The sequence below is a fragment of the Colobus angolensis genome, unplaced genomic scaffold, assembly GCF_000951035.1.
Source record: "Colobus angolensis palliatus isolate OR3802 unplaced genomic scaffold, Cang.pa_1.0 Scaffold7, whole genome shotgun sequence".
NCBI lineage: Eukaryota > Metazoa > Chordata > Mammalia > Primates > Cercopithecidae > Colobus > Colobus angolensis.
Window position 1 is genome coordinate 13,033,909 of NW_012120709.1, and position 24,076 is coordinate 13,057,984.

A 24,076-nucleotide genomic window follows, 5' to 3' on the forward strand; every position below is an offset into this window, starting at 1 on the left:
ATTTATTACTATATTATATATTAATTATATAATATAGATATATATTATAATAGATATATTATAATACATATTATATAATATATCATATATCATATAATATATCATATATGATATATATAGTTTATATATTATAATTATATATTATATATCTCTCTCTCTCCTATTAGTCTCTAGAGAACCCTGACTAATACATTTCCCCATACCTCACTGCATGAACAAATAGAAAAACATGAGCAACCAAGCACTTCTGGACTGTATAATGTTCTGGAGCTAGTCTACTGTATTAGTCAAGGTTCTCCAGACTAACAGAATGAGGATATAAATAGATTAGATAGATACAGATAAAGGCTTTTAAAAATTTATGAGATTTTTATATTCTCTCTCCTTTGTTTCTTTTTCTTGCTCAGTTAGATAGGGTAAAATTATTGGCTAAGTTGATCAGAGAGATCTGAGAACCAAAGCCAAGATTTAATGTAAAAATTGGATCCTTAATTACAAATAACCAAGTCGTCAAATTTCTGGCTATGCCTACCTTTCATGTATAAGGATTATGCCCCAGAAGAAGAAAAGACTTACAACAATAGCCAGATTTTACTAAGGAGAATTTAAAATTACAGTGGAACATTCCAAATCCACAATAGTGTACTTTTAGAAGTGCATGTAAAAAAGAGAGCTCCTGAATTAGGTTAAACCAGGGATGTATATTGATATGTGAAATCTTCTTAAAAGATTTCAGTATTTTATTGCCTCTTTTAAAAACTCTTCCCAAGAGGAAATAAAAAGCTTAAGCGACTAATTAATAACAAAACTTGAATCTGCTCACCATTTGGCTAAGTTACTATTGTACAATAAAGGCCAAAGAAAAGTGGATAATGTGTTTATGAAAGGGAGGCTCTCAGATAATATAGGCTTGCTTCTTTTTTAAAGCTAGTCATGCTGAGTCCCTGCATAGGGAATGCTTTCTTTGCCTTACTAGTTAATGGAGTCTTTTCTGAACTCAATAGTGTTAGCTAACAAATAGTGGCTAAATATCTGTATCCAAAATATACCTTTCTGGTATTTAGCTGACTATCTTGAAACCCTTTTTAAAATAAATTTATATCTCTAAAGAAAATCTCCATTTATAAATGTGTTTGCCTCTGCAACCTGGAGAGAGAGGAAGGACTGAGTCACTGGGAACCCTTACAATTGGTTTACATTTACAAACAAATCTTACTTTTGTTTAAGGTGCTCTTTCTGATCATCTTGTCTCAACTGGCCTTTATCTAAACCTTCCCTCCTTAGTTTGGGCAAACGATGATATAACATTTATACCTGAAATCTCAGATTTATGCTTTTGAGATAAAAAATTTCTATCTTATTTCATCTAGCAGTCAACTGTTTAGATATAAAAATTTAGGATTGCTTAGCTAACAATTGCTTAGGGCAATGAAGCAGGTAATTGGAAAATTGATAGTATGAAGGGGAAAAGAAAAAAACTATTTGGAAAGTGGTAAATGAAAAATCTTTATGAAAGTAATAAGATCTACTTCTGTCTGCGTATCTGTGTCTTTATGTGTTATGTGTATGTGATATCTCTGTGATCTAAAATAATATTTGGCAATTAAGCTAGCTTTAAAATTGGTGGTAAAGTAGGAATGTCTTCAGAATTATTAGTATTAAATATAATTCAGACATTTTTGCCTAGGTCTACTCATCAGACAAATTTATACCATCTCTGCTAGATGTTTTAAGGTAATAACATTCCTACTTTCATATTTTTTTTTTTGATACTTGCTTGATTTGTCATTAAGCCAAAGCTATAAGAGCTGGTTGCTGGGCTCCCCCAAAGCCTATTACACACCTTACTGTGAGCTTATGTCTTTGGTTTGGAGCTTCTGGATTCTGAGGTCTGGCCAGGTGGCCATGATGATGTTAGGAATATATGGGATTCATAGTGCTTGGGCCACTGTCTGCAAAGGAAACGCAAGCCTAATATGGCCCCATCCTTTCTGGCCTAGCTGCCTCCTGACTGTGTTGAGAGGCATCAGTTCCTCTGGGCATCGCCTGCACAACTGTCTTCTGTCCTGAGCTTTACATTTGGTGTTTAAATTTAGGGCCCAGACAGGCCATGCTCTTCATAGCATTCTTTGGGTGGCTCATGGGTACTTGAGAACCAGGACAACTGGGGAAGATATAAGGAAGAGTACTTGTGTAATAGTTTCAAAACAATTTTTAGTAATTTAAAATTTTAAAATCATGTTATGTTAAGTAATAGGCTACCATAAAATGTATGAGGCATCTCTAAGTAAATTACCAAACCATTAATTATTAAATGTAAGTTTAAGTTTATATATGTCAGAATCTTATTTTTTTATGGTCTAGAAAAGCTAAATATATTTAGATCTAATAAACATTAAAAATGAGAAAACGTGTTTATAAAATTACAAAATCGTTTTCATCTACAAAATCTAAACATAGATATTAAATGGTTCACAATTTCTACATTTTTACTATAAATTAGGGCTAGGAACAGTTAAAAGTCACATTAATATATGTAGTTAAAACTATTAAAATAAGAAATAATTCTATATGCAAAGTGTACAAGCAAAATATGTTTTTGGTGAGGAAAGTTATAAAGGTATGAAAATGTGCATTTGCCAAGAAAAAATAATTTTGTGTACTTCAGAAATTACTTAAAAGTTATTTCAAATTGATGGAATAAAAAGAAATGTAGATAAAACTAGATTAATATATAAAATGGGGAAAATAAAAAGAACAGATAAGAATTATAAAATGTTTATGGAAGTCTCAATGTGGTCAAAAGCTAACTGACATTGGATGAATTCGTTTATAAAATTTTATTAAAATTAGCTAATACAAATTTGGTTTTCTTATTTGAACAAGATTTTCATGTAGTATTAATTAGAAACTAGAAGATTTTTGTTCACCTTTGAGCAAACTGCAAACAAGAATAAAAAAAAAAAACAGAGGAGAGACTAATTCCATCTCATGCTGTTGTTATTGGGTCTTTTAATTGTTTGGAAAACTGTCTCCACTCTGTAAAAGAGTAAAAACATTTGCTTTTAAAAAACTTTTTTAGTTATTATTTGGCTAAATAAATTATATTACTTTACATTGACCTGTGATTTGATTTGGATGAAGTATTTTTAACCTTTGATGTATTTAACAGACTTTCCAAAATCAAATTTTAAATTCTAAAATTGTTTATTGACCTCAAACTAACTTTGAGATGTTCCCAAGGGCCCCTGAAGCATCCAGAAGACTGATAATGAACAGGTTTATTTGATATGTTATGTTATATGGGAGGCCTTGCAGTAAGAAATAACGTTTAATTTTTAAGTTATATTTGCATAAATATAACTTAATATGTGTTTCAGAATTGTATGAGGTTTCTAAAACTCTGATATGTTTTAGTATATGTTATCACACATAATTATGGCTATTATTTTAAATCATTGACGGCCACAGAAATTACTGAATTTTTCATCAATTGTGTCTATAGTCATGAAAATTTGTTTTGTCCAGTTAATTGCTTAATTCTGATGATTTCTCCACAAGCTCTTTGCAAGCAGTTGTAATTCTAAAGTATTGTTTCTTTAAGGAGGTTCATAAACAGAATGAAAATAATACTGACAAGCACTCCTTAATAAAAGTTTCTGATAACATTAGGATTATATCATTTGGCCTGGGTAAGAATTCCCAGAAATCTAATGAAGAGATTAAATGGATTATAAACCAGCTAGCCCATGCAGAACAATAAATAATACCAACAAAATACTTTGCCATATTTTCGTGCTAAATCAGCCGGTATTAAAATGCTAAGATGTGCAATTTGAATGAGCTCCAAGCTCAGAGGTTCAGTTTACCTCTGGTCACACATTTAATAATCAGTGCTATGCACCTAAGGTAAAAAATAAACAAAATTGGTATTGAAGAGGCTATAAGCTCAATATGGACTCATGGAGAGCCTGGATGGTCTCCTGGTTCTTCCTGAGTCCTTAAAGCTTCCATTATTAAAAGCTCTGCATTCCATGACTCATGGAAGAGATAAAATGATCTAAATAAAATACATATACACATGCCCATATATAGTGTGGTGACTGTTCTAACTTTCTGAAAGTTTATACCAATGTTTGTTTTGTCAAATCTTTAATCCTGGGAAAGAGAACTTCTGGTTCATTTCTGCTACCTAATGGACCTCATGAACATTAATAGAGAGATTTCATTCAACTGTCATTTTCAATGTGTGTTTTCTGGTTTTATAGAAACTCTCCCAATCAGGAAGATCAATGATATAGCAGTAGCTAAAATGTTATTAGGAACTATATTTCTTTCATGAGACATTATTTGAGAAATATACATTGATAGATGTATTTGTTTTACTAGACATGCTGTAAAACAATTAGATAAGGCATTACAGATACAATTGCATTAGGCAAAACTAAATGAATTGAGGATTGCCTTGCTGAAAGGTATTACAGATTTGTAATAATTAGATCCACTTTCAGTGTAAAGCAGAAGTTGATCCCTTTTAAAATAGTCAGTGGAAGGCTGTTTATGTATCTTCTATGTATCTTCCCATGTATCTTCCACTGCTAAACTCTGCTATGTCTAAATGCTGTGAGGCTTTAATGCATTATGCCAAAGTGTATTTTCAGTAGGTAAAGGAAGCTTTTCATGATCTACTGACTAAGAGCAATCAAATCCTTCATAATCTAGAACTTACAGATCAAATCTTCTGAAAACCAAGAGAAAAACTGCCTTTTCCACACACACTTCCACAAACCTTTGGGACTTCAAACCTTGGATCTGTAATCTTACAACTCAGAAGGGTTTCTTCAAACTCTTGGAATATGGCACACCTGTTGAAAACCTTAAAAATCAAGAAAGCTTCTGCCCAGAAGCAGATGACATCCTAGATTTGGACAGTTTCCTCAAGATCAAAAATCAGTACTTCTCCGCCATCACAATACTTTTAGCTCTCTCAATTGTTTTCCTTGCTATGAACAAAAGAACTGGAAAACGGGCCTTGTATTAACCCACTTCTATTTGTGAAGGATTTTGCAGCCAATCTTACACATGGCCAGTCTTATGCCTTGAAGAATGGGAGATGAAAGTCCAATGTGGGTTAGTAATTTTAATGGTACCTTTGTTACTTCATAGTTAGAAACAGAACATTGGTCAGCTCCTCTTAACCTACATCACAGGTTAAAGAGAACAGTGCCAGGAGGACTCCACCCTTCTGACTGGACATCAGTTTTAGGTCACTTTTTCCATGGCTTGGAGTAAATGGGGCAATAATTAAAAATTTATCCCTCATAATAAGCTCTATAGCAGGATTCCACTGTGAGGTTATTGTTGCACAATAGAATTTCAAAAATTATCTTGCTATAATTGTACTAGATTATAGAATTGCTCAAAATTACCTACCGGATGACAAAGGAAAAATTTGTGCAGTTGCTGATACTTTTTGTTACACATGGATGAATACATAATGCATATAAAGACTCAGTTACAGCAGGTTAATGAACACGCTGTTTGGTTAAAGCAAGTAGACTCTTCATTTGGCTCATTCTTTGATTGATTTTATTTTAGTTGGCTTGGATCATGGGGACCCTGGCTAAGGAACACACTCCAAACTTTGGTATTATCTCCTAATAATCATAATGGTAGTCTCCTTGGTGTGCTACATTCTTTCAAAAGTTTAATATTTACATGCAGCCATTAATACAATGTCAAATGGTCTGTCTTCAGCTGGAATGACAACAACTCAAAGAAATGCATAATCATAAAGACGTTATCCACAAATGATATGCTGAGACCGAAAACCCAAAATGATGGTAACTGGGAATAGCATTAAAGCCCCAAGGTTTGGTCACTCTCACCTAACTGAGAACCTCATCAAAAGGGGGTAATTGTAAAGCAAAATTATGGGAGGCGATTGTTTTGGACTGAGCTTGTACACTATGCCACAAAAGACCAAACCAAAATAAAGTCATTCATGCTAAATGCAATATAATCAAAATGAAACTTTAAGTAAACAGATAATAACCCTAAGCAGACCAGCTTTTTTTTTTTTTTTTCCTGTTAGAAACAGGAGATCCCAGCAAAATAAAGTCTTTTCTGCTCTAACCCTTACAAAAAAGTAACCTGAAGTGACCTTATGTTAACCCATTAGGTTTTTTTCCTATTGTTCTGTTTCCTTGTTCACAGCATACAAAACCCACTCATTTGTTATTTCCCAGATAAGTGGGAATAGATAAGTGGGAGTAAGTAGGAACAGATAAGTACCCCAGTAAGTCCATTTATAATGGTGACAGAGTGATGTCAATGCCTGAAGTTTTGGTCAATCTCTTTGGTCAAAATTGAGAGGCTGACCAAAAGGGAGGAATTATTATATTAAGTTTAGCCTAAAGTTGCCTTCTTACATATTTTATGTTGATCCTAAAAGTTTTTCCATACATAGTAAACTGTAGCATAACTGAATGTGTAAACTGTAACCTACTCATGTAACAAGTAGCAGAGTCTCAGTCAATCACAGGCAGCCAACTGTTCAAACTATGTTCAAATAAAGCAAACACCCAGCAGTGACCAGTTCAGTTGTTTCTGTACCTTGCTTTCATTTTCCTTCTCTGTCCATAAATGTTATCTGACCATGTGGCAGCCAGAGTCACTCTGAACCTATCCAGGTTCTGGGGGCTGCCTGATTTGTGAATCATTTTTTGCTAAATTAACTCTGTTAAATTTAGTTCGTCTGATAAGTTTTCTTTTAACAATGCCAATTGAATCAAAGACTTCCTAGAAAAATATGATTTATTAAAAATGACTCTTTTAGACCTAGAAAGTTTAACAGAGCAATTCAATACAGGAAAGAAAATGGAAAAAGGCCTACCAAGCTTTTAAAAATCACATATTTCTAGTGCTACTTAAACTGTACCAAAATTGAAAAAGAAAAGAAACTAATGAAATGAATATAATATTATTACTAAAGTTTGATAAAGATTATTTTAAAAAGTAAAACTACACATCACTTATTAATAGTTACAAAAGCATAACCACTATCCTATACAATTCAACTGCATATTCAAAAACACATTATAATCTACTGGGGTTCATTCCATGAATCCAGTTTAAATAAGTAGAAAATACAATTCATTGTATGAGTAGGTCTGAAAAGAAAAATTCCGCTTATCTCCATAGATATTTTAAAATCCTCTGGCTTTTTATTTAATGGGGAAGCATTAGAGGCATCCTAGTAAAGTGAAGAAATGACACAAACATGATGACTTTTGCTACTATTTAGCAAGCTCTTGGTAGCATTATAAGATGTATTTAAGTAAAAGCAATTAGATATCTAGAAACACACAACCTAACAAAACTGACTCATGAAAAAATAGAGAGTCTAAATCAAACTGTACACTAAGGAAATTGAATCAGTAATCAAAAACCTCCCAGCAAGGAAAAGTCCATAACCAGATGGCTTTACTAATGATTTCTACCAAACATTTGTAAAATTACCACCAATACTCTTTGAATTTTTCCAGAAAGCTGAAGAGGAGAGAATACTTTTGACAAAGGTTATAAACTGTCTCAAAGGCGGAAAGGCAGTCTTTTCAACTAAAGGAGTTGGCAAAACTGGATATGAACATAGTTACAGAAAACCATGGGCAAAGAACTAAAGGAAATCAGAAAAATAAACTAAATGAGGATGTCAATAAATAGATATAAATTATTAAAAAAACAAGCATAATTTCTGTGCTTAAAAGTACATTAACTAAAAGGAAAAATTTGCTACAGGAGTCAACAGTAGATTTGAACAGGCAGAAGAAAAATATAAGTGAACTTGAAATTATCCAATCTGAGAAGCAGAAAGAAAACGAATGAGATTGCCAATTCTAACATCTATATAGGTTCCAGAGCTGCCACTAAAGATAAAATATTCCATTTTAGCCCTCTTCACCACTCAAGTGTCTATATTCCCTTTGCAAATAATTCTAGTTCTGGATGAAGAAGGTGCTGGATGAAGGAAGGTCATCCTTTCTGGCCAACTCCAGGGGTTTGCTATATCCTGGTTGCCTTTTTGAGTTATCAGCACTTTGGAAGTCAAGAAAGCCTAGAAAATTCTGTGCTTCAGTGATGTTTACAGATTGTGCCTAGGACTCCTCAAAATATGTTTTTCCCTGCACGCACTGTACTGGTGAGTGGGAGTTGAGATTTAGATTCATAGGAAGCCATTTGTGTGAGTATAGAACATTCACCTTGAACTGAAAAATCTGAGATCCCTTCATCTCAAAGTGTTTTCCAAATACTTATCTCACTTTGCAAAGTGTTCCAAGTCTTCTTCCTGTGTATATACTTTTGACATTTTCAGTCTCTTCCTTTTAACCTCTCTCTGGAAGCTCTTCAGATACTTGCAGTTTATCCTGATTATAGAATATCAGTTTCTTTTCTTAAACTAACTCCTTCGAGAAAACATTGTTTTTCTAGATTTAAGAAGGAAAACTTACACTTCAGCCTTCTCAATGTTGTATATTTAATTAAGGATAGCTAACCCTTTGCCTTTTCTTCACATACCAGTAAGCACCAACAAGTTGTGAAAATTAAAATTTCAAAACTTATGAATTCAACCAAAGCTAGTAACTTAAATTTTACTATTGTTTCTATTTGTGTTCTCATGAATACAAAGTAAAATATAGTTAATAAAAATTGAATACATCCAGCAATAGATTCATCTTAATTAACTGGAACTCTGTCAGCCTATATTTCTGTTCAAAGACTATGTAGTGTTATTGGAAATTTGTTAAATAGCCTTGAAGCACTTCAAGAAGTGGAAAAAAGTAGAATCAGTAACAAGTTTTTAAAAGTAAAACCTGCATTAATTCAATAAACTTTTAGGTCTGAATACATTTGAACAATTGTAAACTGGTAATTTTGTTAGTAATGTGTATAGAAATTTTCCCTTAACTGAAATATTTGGTTAAATCTTGATATGTCAAAATAAGAATGACAATCTAAAATATTTATCAACTTGTATGGTACAGACGGCTTCACTAGAATGGGCACCAGTCATAAACAACCAGTTTGACCCATACTACTGAGTCTCTATTATAAGCCTTTTTGGGAGTTTTGACTTTAATTTTTTTTTTTTTTTTTTTTAGCTTTAATAGTAGGCCATCTTCCTCACCACCATGCTGTTTACATTAGGCTTTAAAAATATTACTTAATGGCAATATGCTGAAACCTGTCAATGAGAACATTTCAGATAGTTCAAGATGTTTTATATAACAGAATTTTATTTTGCTCTATATTCTCTTGTATGGTAATGCAATCAACAAAAATATGTGTGGTCTCTTAAATAACATCTAATTTGTGATTTAGCTCTGATTTCTTGAGAAATCAGGTGGCACTATGTGTCATCCCATTATTTAGCTTTATCAAGTATTAGTTTTGTCATATTTGTTTCCACTCACCCTCTTTAAATAAAGAATATATTAAACCAATACCGACAAAGTGATACCTTCTGGGTACCCATGTCTGAACATATTTATCACCAGGGGTTGTCAATATTGTGAATTTATCCATCTTTATACATCCATTTTTCATTCTAGCTAATTAGAATTACATTGTATGACCATATTACATTTTTAAACTATTTTTATACATACCTCCTGCACATGTGCATACATTTCTCCTGCATATTAAACATAGGTTTGGAATTACTGGATTCATAATATGTGGTATCTGCAACTTCAATTTGGCCAAACCATGGGATGGGGGTTGTTTTGTTTATTTATGTTTTATTTCATTTTAAATTGACACTTAGCAATTGTATGTATTTATAAAGTGCATTGTATTAGTTCTTTTCTCACACTGCTGATAAAGACATACCCAGGAGTGGGTAATTGATAAAGAAAGAGGTTTAATGGACTCAGAGTTCCACGTGGCTGAGGAGGCCTCACAAGCATAGCTGAAAGTGAAAGGCATGTCTTACTTGCTGGCAGACAAGAGAGAATGAGAACGAAGTGAACGGGGAAACCCCTTGTAAAACCATCAGACCTCGTGAGACTTATTTATTACCACGAGAACAGTATGGGTGATACTGCCCCCAATGATTCACTTTTCTCTAACCAGGTGCCTCCTTATGAGGTGGGACACAACCGTAAGGACCATAAGGTTGTGTCCTTACCCCAATTTTACAATTCAATATAAAATTGGGGTAAGAACACAACCAAATCGTATTCTCCCACTGACCCCTCCCAAATCTCATGTCCTCACATTTCAAAACCAATCATGCCCAGCAGTGTCCCAGAGTCTTAGTTTATTTCAGCATAAACTCAAAAGCCCACAGTCCAAAGTCTCATCTGAGACAAGGCAAGTCACTTCCACCTATGAGTCTGCAAAATCAAAAGCAAGTTAGTTACTTCCTAGATACAATGGGGGTACAGGCATTGGATAAATACAGCCATTGCAAGTGGGAGAAATTGGCCAAAACAAAGGGGCTACAGGCCCCATGCAAGTATGAAATCCAGCAGGGCAGTCGAATATTAAAGCTCCAAAATGATCTCCTTTGACGCCATGTCTCACGTACAGGTCACGCTGATGTAAGAGGTGGGCTCCCATTATCTTGGGCAGCTCTGCCATTGTGACTTTGCAGGGTACAGCCCCCCTCCAGGCTGTTTTCACAGGCTGTCATTAAGTGTCTGTGGCTTTTCCAGGCAAACGATGCAAGCTGCCGGTGTATCTACCATTCTGGGGTTTGGAGGACAGTGGCCCTCTTCTCACAGCTCCACTAGGCAGTGCCCCATTGGAGACTTCTCACTGGGGAAGGGAAGGCCCCACATTTCCCTCCCACACTGCCCTAGCAGAGGTTCTCCACGAGGGCCCTGCCCTGCAGCAAATGTCTGCCTGGACATCCAGGCATTTCCATACATCCTCTGAAATCTAGGCAGAGGTTCTAAAATCTTCTATGCACCTGCAGGCTCAACACCACATGTAAGCTGCCAAGGCTTGGGGCTTGCACCTTCTGAAGCTATGGTCTGAACTGTACATTGGCCCCTTTTAGTCATGGCTAGAGCAGCTGGGATGCAGGGAACCAAGTCCTTCGGTTGCACACAGCAAAAGAGCCCTGGGCTGGGCCCACAAAACTGTTTTTTCCTTCCTGGGCCTCCGCCTGTGATGGGAGGGGCTGCTGCAAAGGTCTCTGACATGCCCTGGAGACATTTCCCCCATTGTTTTCGGCTATTAACATTTGACTCTTTGTCACTTATGCAAATTTCTACAGACAGCTTGTATTTCTCCTGAGAAAATGGGTTTTTCTTTTCTATTGCAATGTCCGGCTGCAAATTTTCTGAAATTTTATTTCCCTTTTAAAACTGAATAATTTTAACAGCACCCAAGTCACCTCCTGAATGCCTTGCTGCTTAGAAATTTCTTCTGCCAGATTCCCTAAATCATCTCCCTCAAGTTCAAAGTTCCACAAATCTCTAGGGCAGGGTCAAAATGCTGCCACCCTCTTTGCTAAAACATAGCAAGAGTCACCTTTACTCTCGTTCCCAACAAGTTCTTCATTTCTACCTGAGACCACCTCAGCCTGTATTTTATTGTCCATATCATTATGAGCATTTTGGTCAAAGCCATTCAACAAGTCTCTAGGAAGTTCCAAACTTTCCCACATTTTCATGTCTTTTCTGAGCCTTCTGAACTGTTCCTATCTCTGCCTTTTACCCAGTTCCTGTTGCTTTCACATTTTCAGGTATCTTTACAGCAGTGCCTCACTCTACTGGTACCAATTTACTGTATTTGTTCTCATGATGCTGATAAAGACACACTTGAGACTGGGTAATTTGTTAATAAATAGGGATTTAATGAACTCACAGTTCCATGTGGTTAGGGAGGCCTCATAATCATGGTGGAAGGCAAAAACCATGTCTTACATGGTGGCAGACAAGAGAGAATGAGAGTCAAGTGAAAGGGGAAATCCATTATAAAACCTTCAGATCTCATGAGACTTATTCGTTTCCATGAGAGCAGTATGGAGGAAACCATCCCCATGATTCAGTTATATACCACACATGGGAATTATGGAAGCTACAATTCAAGATAAGATTTGGGTGAGGACACAGCCAAACAATATCATGCAGTGTGGTGGTTTGGTACATATATATTGTGTAATGATCAAATCAGGGCATTCAGCTTATTCATCATCTCAAACTTTTTTTTTTTTTCGTGGTGAGACCATTGAAAGTCTGTCTTCTAGTTATTTTGAAATATACAATATTGTTAACTATAATCATCTTACTTTGTTTCTCAGTGGAATACCAGGACTTACTTCTCCCATCTTTAACAATAATCCTTTCCTGTAATATTTTCCTTTATAGTTTCTCTGGGGCTTACATTAAAAATCCTGTAGAAGATTATTTTCAGCTGATAACAACTTAACATTGGTCATATACAAATATTCTAGACTTTTATCTTCCTTCCCATAATTTGTAATTTTGTTACATTAATTTGCATTTTTCTAGGGTATATTCCTTAACAACTTATTGTAGCTATAGATATCAATGTCTATTTTGATGTTTTATCTTCATAGGAGAGACTTAAAAGATTATATATGCCACTATTACAGTAATGAAGTCTTCTGAATTTTATTATGCATTTACCTCTACCAGTCAGTTTTATACTTTCATATAATTTCACGTTAGTAATTGGCATCCTTTCACTTCTAGTTGAAGTATTGCCATAAATGTTTCTTTGTAAGGCTGCTGTAGTGGTGATGAATTCCCTCAGCTTTTGCTCGCTTCATTTCTGAAAGATAGCTTTGATAACAGTTGTCTCCCTTTCAGCATTTTAAATATATCATCCCATTCTCTCCTTGCCTTCAAGGTTTTGCTGAGAAATCTGCTGATAATCTAATGATGATTAAATATGACTTGACACTTTTGCTGCTTTTAGAATGTTTTCTTTGTCTTTGATATTTGGAAGTTTGATTATATTGTGCCTTGAAGAGGACCTCTTTGGGCTGATTCTAATTGCAACCTTTAAACTGTATGTATCTCAAAGTCCATGTCTCTCTCTGATGACCTGGCAAGTTTTTAGCTTTTATTTTCCTAAATAGCTTTCTATGCCTTGCTTTGTCTCTTCTCCCTTCATAATGCCCATAATATAAATATTTGTTTATGAGTTCATAGGTCTTGAAGGATATTTTCACACTTTTTCATATTGTTTCCTTATCTTCCCTCTGACTAGGCTATTTCAAAAGACCTGTTTCGAGTTCAGAAATGGTTTCTTCTGCTTGATCTAGTCTATTCTCAAAGCTCTGAACTGAATTTTTTATTTTGTTCATTGAAGGCTTTAGCTCAAAGATTTTTTTTTTAATATCTATCTCTGTTAAATTTTTCATTCAGATCATGAATTGTTTTTCTGATTTCACTGAATTGTCTGTGTTCTCTTTCATCTTGCTGAGTTTCCTTAAGATCATGATTTTGAACTCCTTTTCAGGCAATTTATAAATTTTCTTTGGGGTCAGTTATTAGAGAGTTGTTTTGTTCCTTTGGTGGTTTGAAGTTTCTTTGCTTTTTCATATTTGTTTTTTCCCTGCATTGACATCTGTGCATCTGGTGTAAGAGTTACCACTTCCAATTTTATAGAGCATCTTTCACTAGGAAAGATTATCATCTATAGATATGTCTTCTGATGTTGGCTTTGGTTCCAGGTGGGCACAGACGTGTAATCTCGTGCAGTTTCTTTAGCTGTAGTCAACGTCAGTGATGTCTGCCAGTGACTCAGTGGCATAGGCTACAGAAGTTTGTGCAGCTTCTCAAGGGCAGCCTCCCCACTGGAGCCAAAGGCACCAGGTTGTTCGATGCACCAAGGGTGTACCGGGGCTGCTGCACACTGGGTTGTGTGTGCCATGACCTCCCTGCTGGTGATGGGAGCACTGCGCTGTGCCATGGTCAGAGGTGCCTGGGGGCTACTCCACTACCAGTTCAGTCAGTCATAACCTCCATGCTGGGCAAGACTGTCTATTCCTTGGAAGGCAGGGCACCTTGTAAGATTGAGTGCCAGGATTATGGCTCTTCTTCTGGGCCTAGGCTTTGAGTAGCAGAGTCAGGACTCTGCAGCAACTTGAATAGGAAAGATACAGTGCCTCCTATACAGTTTATTCTCGGAAGGCAGAGCTGTAGCTGCTTGGCTAGGGAATGGTGTGTTATGTGTGAGCACTGCATAGTGGCAGCAGAGCCTCAGGTTTGGGGAGTTGCAGCGGCTGCTGGCCTCCAATGCAGGACATACTCCAGCAGTGGCTTCAGTCTCAAAATAGCACCTTACAGCAGCAGCTTGGATCATATCATGAGGTAGAGGAAGCACAATGTAGACTTCTACTTTGGAGCAATGTAGTCATGTGAACTCTTGGTAGCCCCACCCGAGACTGGGCTCAGGGCCTGAGAGTACTGGATCATTCTTAAGCAACAAAGACAGTAAGTTTTGACAGTTTTAATTAGGACTTCTGGGGGCCTCCTGTTTACCTTAGGAAGAGTCCCTTCTATTTCCAAACTGATCCCAACTAGGGAGATGGAGTAGCAAAAACAGAGTGTTTAGTTTCCTTTTCTATGCATCCATTCTGATATGGTTTGCCTGTGTCTGCACCCAAATCTCATCTTGAGTCATAATCCCTGTAATTCCCACATGTCATGGGAGGGACCCCGTGGATGGTAATTGATCATTGGGGGCAGTTTCCCCCATGATGTTCTCATGATAGTGAATGAGTTCTTAAGAGATCTGATGATTTTATAAGCCTCTGATATCTCCCCTGCTGGCATTCATTCTCTCTCCTGCCACCCTGAGAAGAGGTGCCTTCCGCCATGATTGTAAGTTTTCTGAGGCCTCCCCAGCCATTGAAACTGTGAGTCAATTAAACCTCTTTTCTTTATAAATTATGCAGTCTTGGGTATTTATTCATAGCAGCCTAAGAATTAACTAATACACATCTCATGTCTCCATGCTCTACAGGAGCTCTGCCAGTCCGCTGCTGCACTCTAGCACTCTGCTTCAAGTACTTTGGTTAAAATATGGTTGTTTGTTGTTTGGGTCCTTTTTCTTGTAGGGGAAAAATGAACATTAGGCACCTCTTGTTACCCATCTTGCTAATATCACTCCTAAACCTTGATTTTGTAACTCTTTTTAATTTTTGGCAATAACTGGGTTTGAAATGGGATATCATTATTGTCTTAATTTGCATTTCCATGATTACTAGCGAGTAGCACACCCTTCACATATGTATTGGCCATTTGTGCTTCTTCTTTTATGCTACTCATTCTCATGCTTTTCCTTTGTAGTTTTTGTATCTATACATTTGTCTCTTCCCAAACAATATATTTTTAGATTTATCTGCTCTTGAATATTATATAAACAATATTTATATGATTTAAAAAATTTGTTTCTTTCGGTCCACATTATGTTTTAGAGACTTATTAATGTTTCAACATATTTTATTTCATCAATTTACATGCCTTTACTTAGATCATTTTAAGAGCATACCATAACTGAACTAATCTTTCTATTGTTAATAGACGTTTGAATACTTTTGGGGGTTTTTGCCTTAAAACAAGGATTTTGTAAATATCCTTGTACCTGACTTCTGGTGCATACGAAAAATTTCTCTCACATATAAATATAGTAGTGGAATTAAGAAGCCATAGGTTGTAGATATGTTGTGTATATTCAGCTTTAATAAGTAATGCAAAACTGGTTTTTAAAGTAGTCTTTCCTACTTTGTATTCGTACCAAAAGTGAACAAGCATTTCAGTTTCTCTACACACTCTGGCTATCACTTGATATTGTTTGATTATTTAATTTTGTCCATCTGGAGGATGAAAATGGTGTCACATGGTGGTTTTAATGTGTATGTCCTAAATGATTAATGGCTTTAACATTCCTCATATGTTTGGGACAATTGTATCTCTTTTGTGAAATTTCTTTTTCTTTTGTTTATTAGGTAGTTGATTTTTTTTTTTTTTTTTTTTTTTTTTTTTTTTTTTTTTTTTTTTTTTTTTTTTTTTTTTTTTTTTTACTTATTTTGGAAGTTCTTTAATATAGTATTCCTTATCCAAAATGCTTGGGACAAAAAATGTTTCCAATTTTGAAATATTTTCATATGTATAATGAGCTATCTTGGGAATGAGATCATGTCTAAACACAAAATTTATTTGTTTCATGTAGACCTTATACACATAAACTGAAGGTAATTTTATATAGTATTTTTAATAACTTTGAGCACAAAACAGTTTGTGTATGTTAAACCAGCAGAAAGCAAAGGTGTCACTACTTTAGCTACCCATGTGGACAGTCTGTGGTTGTGGCGTCACCATCATTCTCACTATACATTTATCAACTACCAGTAAGCAATCTTTTTTTTACATTTATTCACACATAAGTACTTAATAAAAACAAATGCCATATTTAACACAATGAAAAAATAATGTGTTCAGGGTAACTAAACAACACAGTAGCATCACCAGAATACCTGCATCAGTTAGTCAACAACAGCAACAACAAACAATCTTGTTTTTTTGGTCGCCGTCTATGATTCTGTGTTTGGATTAAATGGTTACTATACACTGTGTTTTAAATTTTTTTGTGAGAAGAAACATCAGAAGAAATTGAGGGTCCAGAAAGTAGGTTCTCTGGGGATGAGCAGGCATTCTGCTGGACGCCTTTTAAAACTAGTTCTTCCAGAGTCATTTTCCTCATTAACAATAGTTTTTGTCTTAGAAGCCTCCCTTTAGTTTTGTAAACTGATGTGATTTCTTGTTCTGTTCTGAGGGCATGCTGTTCTAGTATGACAAAACCACATCACACATATTCACCATGTCATCTATAGGCACTTTTTCTCCAGTGTTAACATCATCTTCATTGTCACTATTATCACAGTCACCTTAACTTGGAACGATTTTAACTAATTTACCACGGGTTAATGAATGAACGACTGGAGCCTCTTTATTGATGTTAAAATCTTCTTCAATATCCACTTCTTCCAGTTTACAGATGGACTCTGAAGGTATATATTTAGCATATAAAGCAGATGAAACATTTTTTTTCTTATTTGAGTACAGAATCATAGTCACCATCTTGTTCATCATCACTGTACATAGCTCAGGCCAGAGGTTGTGCCAGGCATGCACACTGTGTCTTTAGTCACTGTGTTCCAAGCATTGGGAACAGCATATATAGCATCCTTCCTGCTAAACTTATTCTGAAGACCTTCCACACACACACCTCTGTTCACTGCTATTACCCTGCTGTTCAAGAAAGTTTTTTTTGTTGTTGTTGTTGTTGTTGTTTTGTTTTTTTTTTGAGACGGAGTCTCGCTCTGTGGCCCAGGCTGGAGTGCAGTGGCCGGATCTCAGCTCACTGCAAGCTCCGCCTCCCGGATTTATGCCATTCTCCTGCCTCAGCCTCCCGAGTAGCTGGGACTACAGGCACCCGCCACCTCGCCTGGCTAGTTTTTTGTATTTTTTTTTAGTAGAGACGGGGTTTCACCGTGTTAGCCAGGATGGTCTCGATCTCCTGACCTCGTGATCCGCCCGTCTCGGCCTCCCAAAGTGCTGGGATTACAGGCTTGAGCCACCACGCCCGGCCAAGAAAGTGTTTTTATGCTTACTCTTCATTGATCTAAGGATACCTGGTCACAGAGTTGAATTAATAAAGTCATATTTGGAAGAAAGTACATGACATAAACATTATTTTCAATGGGATTTTCAGCTGGAGAATGAGCTTAACAGTTGTCAAGACATAACAAAATCTTACAATTGTTATCCAGTCCTACTTCACTGAAATCAGCATGTACCTAGTACAAAATATGTGTGAACCCAATCAAAAAAAATGTCCCTAGGGATCTATGCCTTTTTGTTAGCATAATAATGAATGTAAGAAACTCACTACTTGAATACAGAGAGAATGCAAATTTTTGCCTATCACAGCAAGTTTACACTTATGCATGCTTGCTATATGAGCACATCTCCACACAATTATTATTTACTTGGCATCTTTAGTTACAAGACTGTCCCATCGAACTGTAGTCAATGTCTTCTGAAACAAAAATGCCAAAATAGTGATGCTTTGTCATCATTTTAGACTTGTTCTGGCATCGGATTTTCATCAGCAATGACCTTGGCAAACTCATCAATGAATTTCTCCACTGCTTCATAATCAGTGGATGTTTTCTTACCACAAATCTTTAAAAGCTTAATGCTATGTCTTTTCTAAAATTTCTGCAACCAACCTGTTGAATATTCAGTTCTCTTTCACTTCTAAACTTTCACTTTAATCCACTGTGATAGTTTTTTCTTGTTTCATGATCATCATACAATTAAGTGACACGTTTTCTGTGATGCTGAAGGATCCATTCATTCAGTACACAAAGGAGATCTTCATGCAGTGTTTCTGTATTTTTCATTAATTTTTGTTCATTATTTTCAGCATAGAACTCCAATAGTTTGTCCTTCTGTTTCTTCAGGTCATATTCGCTGGTCATTTCAACACCATACTTCTCTGTAAGATGTTTCACACTTACACTGCTGTCCAGTTTCTCCAATAGCTTGACTTTCTGTGCTACAGTTAAACAAGAATGCTTCTCGCTGGGCGCGGTGGCTCAAGCCTGTAATCCCAGCACTTTGGGAGGCCGAGACGGGTGGATCACGAGGTCAGGAGATCGAGACCATCCTGGCTAACCCGGTGAAATCCCGTCTCTACTAAAAAATACAAAAAACTAGCCGGGCGAGGTGGCGGCGCCTGTAGTCCCAGCTACTCGGGAGGCTGAGGCAGGAGAATGGCGGGAACCCGGTAGGCGGAGCTTGCAGTGAGCTGAGATCGCGCCACTGCACTCCAGCCTGGGCGACAGAGCGAGACTCTCTCTCAAAAAAAAAAAAAAAAAAAAGCTTCTCTGCTTCGCTTTCTCTAATTACTATTACCCATATAGGTATCTGCAAGTCTTTTTGACATTTTTAACAACACCTTTACCAATACCTCTACATCACAGAGAATAAGCAAAAGGAAAAAAAAAATCACAATGAGTAATGCGCATAGGTCTTGGCCTCATGTGGATCATTGTACATGCCGTTGGCATGTCTAACCTGCAGATGTGTCATTTTATTGTCCTTTTGGGGCATGCGTGCATGAGGGAATCTGGGCATGCACAAAAAACGTCTCACAGCTGAAGGGGGTGCTTTTCTCTTGGAGATGCCGAATGATTGTGTATTGTGTGCCCACATTTTGACGGCGACCCATCACATGAGGTCAGGGCTAAAATTTCCAGTTATGGTGCCATTTCAGCACTCAAAAATTTTGGATTTTGGAACGTTTTGAATTAGGAGTGCTAAAGCTATATATTCTGAATAGAAATGCTTTATTGATTATATGTGATAAAAACATGATTTTCCAGTTTGTGCTTTTTTTGCACTTCCTTTGTGTTTCTTAACATTAAAAAAAAAAGTAGATTAATAAACCTGTATCTTCTTTATGACTTATACTTTTACTGTCTCAATAAGATATCTTTCCCTGCCTTAAGGTCATACAGATTTTCTGCTTTATTTTCTTCTAAAGCTTTATAGTGTAGCCTTGCACATTTACATTTTTAAACCTCCTGAAATGTGTGTTATAGATGATATGAGATAGAGGTTTGATTTAATTTTTCCATGTGAATGTTATAAAGATCACCTTAAAGTTTTGATATAATATTTAAATGATTTGTGAATCAAAGAACAAACCACAAGGAAACTTAAATAATATTTAGAACTGAAAAAAAGCAATCCTTTGGAATTTGTTCTGATGTGTCATATAGTACAAAATGGAAAAATTTCTAACTATTTTGTGTGCTTGAAAAGGAAGGGTATTCTGCAGCAGTTATGTGAAACGTTCCATACGTGTTAAATGTGTTCAAATATTTCACATGCCTATGAATCTTATATCTGCTTGATCTGTCAATTACTGAGTAAAGCGTGTAAAAAGTATTTTTCACTAAGATTATTGATTTGCCTATTTTACTTATCCTTTCTGCCAATTTTTATTGATATATATATGGCTTACATACACATGCTTTATCTATCTATCTATCTGCCTACCTACCTACCTACCTACCAGCCAAGCAACCTACAGCCAGCCCTCCATATTCATGGATTTTGCATCCTTGAATTCAACCCACCACATGTCAAAACTGGAGGATATGGAGGACCAACTACATGTATTTTCTGTTTGCAATTGGTTAAATCCTGAGATGTGGAGGCTGAAACTATAGAGGGCCAACTTTCCTACACCATTTTGTATAAAAAGCTTAAGCATTTGAGGATCTTGGTATCTGGGAGGGGAGGAGTCCTAGAACTTCCACATATGGAGGGCCAACTGTACCTGTGCATACATACACACATCCATACACGTGAACACCTCTTCCTTATGAAGAGCAAGTTTATAATTTTACTATCTTAAAGTAAACTGAACATTTCAGAATTGTGAAAGTGATATTCTTGACATCTAGTGGCGTTTTTTGCCTAAAGTCTGTTTTCCATGATATAAATATAGCTAAATTTGGGGAGGGGGACTCTCAGTATATTTTTCTATCTTTTTATTTCCACCTTTCTGTATGTGTCTGTTATAAATGTATTTCTTATAAATAACATATAGATGAACTTTTCCCCTAGTCTGACAATTTTTCTTTTTTAACATTACCTCTAAATTTCTTTTTTATTATAATTTAATGACATATTTTGATTTATTGCTAACATGTTTTTGTGCTTTTATTTCTCCCAGTATTTTCTGTTTTTTTCTTTGTTTTATTACCTTATTTTGGATTGAATGACTTTCATTTTTCATTATATTTTTCCTCTACTAATCTGGATATAATTTATACTATTTTAATATGTATCTATACTTTTTAAAATACATATGCAACTTTCCAAAATCTCACATTAATCAATGCCTTTATTTAGCCTCTGGCAAATGACACAGGGTCTATTCTTAGAACATCTAAGGATATATAAATATCCTTTATATTATCTGTGATCAGCCCATCCCAACCTATATGATATTGTTATCATATATTCTGGTTTAGTTTTATAGTTTATAATCCCAAAATATTATAATAATTGTTTTATATGGCCAATGAATTTTTAAATTTATATACTTTTTTTTTTTTTTGCTTTCTATTTTTTAAATTAATTGTGGAATCTCAGATTCCTTTCCTCTGGATTCATTTTCCTTTCACCCAAAAGCACATTCTTTAGAAAGTTCTTTTAAAAGTTCTTTTAAAAAGTTCTGTCAGAGACAAACTTAGGCCATTTCTTTTCTTTTGCCTTAAACATATTTTATTTTGCAATCCTTGGCTTGAGGTTATTGGCAGCCCAGGCAATTTTCATTTGACTTGCTCACCTGCATTAGAATCAAGATATGATTATAATTTCTCAAGGGAGATGTTAATTTTGTCCTCTAATCAGTGCCAAGGAATGAAATAAATAGTTTTCTTGCTATTTTCTGAGTAGTAGGGAGAAGTTACATTTTCATTTACTCTTACATCAAAGGTTTAGTTCTTTGTGGTCTGAGTTTAAGAAATGAAGGCAAAATCCTGAGTTTATCTTCTATTTTCTGCTGATACTAAGCTCTCAACTCGTACATGTTCAATTCTACTGGATATGATAAAATGTTCAAGGGTAGATCGGCTTTATGGCTCTTAAATGCTTGGCTCATGTTCTATTTCTTATACCTCAATTATACATATATAAACACACACACACACACACACACACACACAGTATTTTTAGTATTCCACAGACAGGCTGCAATGGGCAGACTGAGTGCCTGCAAAATTCATGTTATAATCTTAGCCCCCAGTGTGGTGGTATTAGAAGGTAGGGCCTTTGGCAAGTGATTAAATCATGAGAGGGGAACCCTTGTGAACAGAATTTGTAACCTTATAAAGGCCCAAAGGAGCTGGTTTATTCCTTTCATCAGGCGAGGACGCAGCTAGATGGCACCGTCTGTGAGGAAGCTGGCCTTCACCAGACAAGTATGCATGTGCTTTGATCTTGGACTAGAAACGTGAGAAACAAAATGTTGCTGTTTATAAGCTCCCTAGTTTATGGTATTTTGCTATAGCAGCCTTGAAAGACTAAGACCAAGGCCTAGGCACCGGGACTTTTCATCTTTCGAGAAATTGAGCAAAGCAGTTTTCTTTACCACTTAAGCTGAAAATTATCATTTTTGGATTGGCAATATTAATTGATTTACCTTATTGTCATTACTCTTACATTTATACACATTCTATTTTGTATTTTTTCTTGACCATGCCTGTGTATTCTCTCTTTCTGTTTCTTTGTATTAATTGAAGCTCTTTTAGTTTCTTTCCACACACTTATTTTTTTTTGTTTTCTCTTTCTGTGTTTGAAAGTTTACAATTTGTTTCCATTTCTGTTGAGTTTACTATTAAATTGTAACAGGCATAACTGATGTAGAAAGTCTAATGTTAATCAACATTTATATCCTCCTCTCAAGAATATAAGACTCAAAAAACTTAACTCTGATCACTTATTCTCATTTTACATGTTGTTATTTTCTGTATTATCCCACTTTGATTTTTTTAATCTCCTAAATCAGCATTATGGTTTTTCTTTATGTATATAGTCAGTGCTTATTTGGATTTACCAAAGCATGCATTAATATCTTCCTTCTTATTCTTCCTACGTCTCAGATCATTTCTCTGAGATTTTTTTCTAATTTCTTCCAGAAATATATTCTTAAGTAGCTTTTTGTGATGAGTTCATCTTTATGTAAAAATGTCTTTATTTTGCCCTAACTTGTGAATTCTAAATTTATAGTCTTGTTCTCTCAGCACACAAAAATATACCAGCTCCTTTCTGACTTGTGTTATGGTTACTGAGAAACATGCTGCTTGTCTAAATATTGTTCCTCTGTGGAAATTCTATTTCTTTCCTCAGGTTACTTTTAAGGTCTACTCTTTTATAAGATAATTCTTTTTGCGTTTATTGAGATCAACAACCCTTCTCCTTTCTGCTTTTTCTGTTGGTACATTTTTGGTGGCAGTTTTTTTTCTGCTTCTATGTCTTGAAATTTTAGATTATGAACTAATGTTTGGTAGTGCTTTATCTTGAGGAATTCTATTTCTTCTGGGTTGGAATAATCTCATGCCAGAGATATTTTGCATTTTCTTTTTGCTAGGCATCCAAGGAGTTTTCGCATTTCAGGGGAAATTCTTTATGGCAGCATAATTTCAATAGCCTAACTGTGGTCTGTGGTCATCAATACTTAGGAAAAATTATTATTTGTGTCCCACCTGAGTCATACTGAGGCAGGAAAACTTCCTCAATGCAACTAACTGTCCAGGAGTGGGTGGATTTTTTTTTCTTCCCAGTCCACCTTTATACTGACCCCATGTAAGTTTCAAATTTATCCCAAGTGTTTCTAGTTCCCTGTGGCCTATGACCTTGTGTCTGTTAGATGTTAAAATTTCTTATTTAATGAGACCAACGGTCATCTTTTTTTCTCCCTCTCCTCATACCACTACAGGGCTTCTGAAGCATCAGCTCAAGTGTTTCTCTGTCTTTTTGGCTTCCAGTTCATCCTCTTACTTGTATGCTAATCTATGTATTTCATCCTTCATTTCTACCTCTTTTTTAGAGGGGCATTTTCAGGCTTTCTCCTCTTTTACAGTGCTGGAGATAGAGGCCTCTCTCTTCTTTTTTTTTTTTTTTTTTAAGAACTCCCACTCACCCATCAGAACTCAGCTCAAAATCTACTTTCTCAGTGATTTTTTTCCTTCATCTCTATTGTACATATCACAGTACTACTTTTTTTTTTTTTTTCTTGAGACAGAGTCTCGCTTTGTTGCCCCGGCTGGAGTGCAGTGGTGTGATCTCGGCTCACTGCAAGCTCTGACTCCCAGGTTCATGCCATTCTCCTGCCTCAGCCTCCCCACGAGTAGCTGGGACTACAGGTGCCCACCACCATGCCCGGCTATTATTTTTTTGTATTTTTTAGTAGAGACAGGGTTTCACTGCATATCGCAGTACTTCTT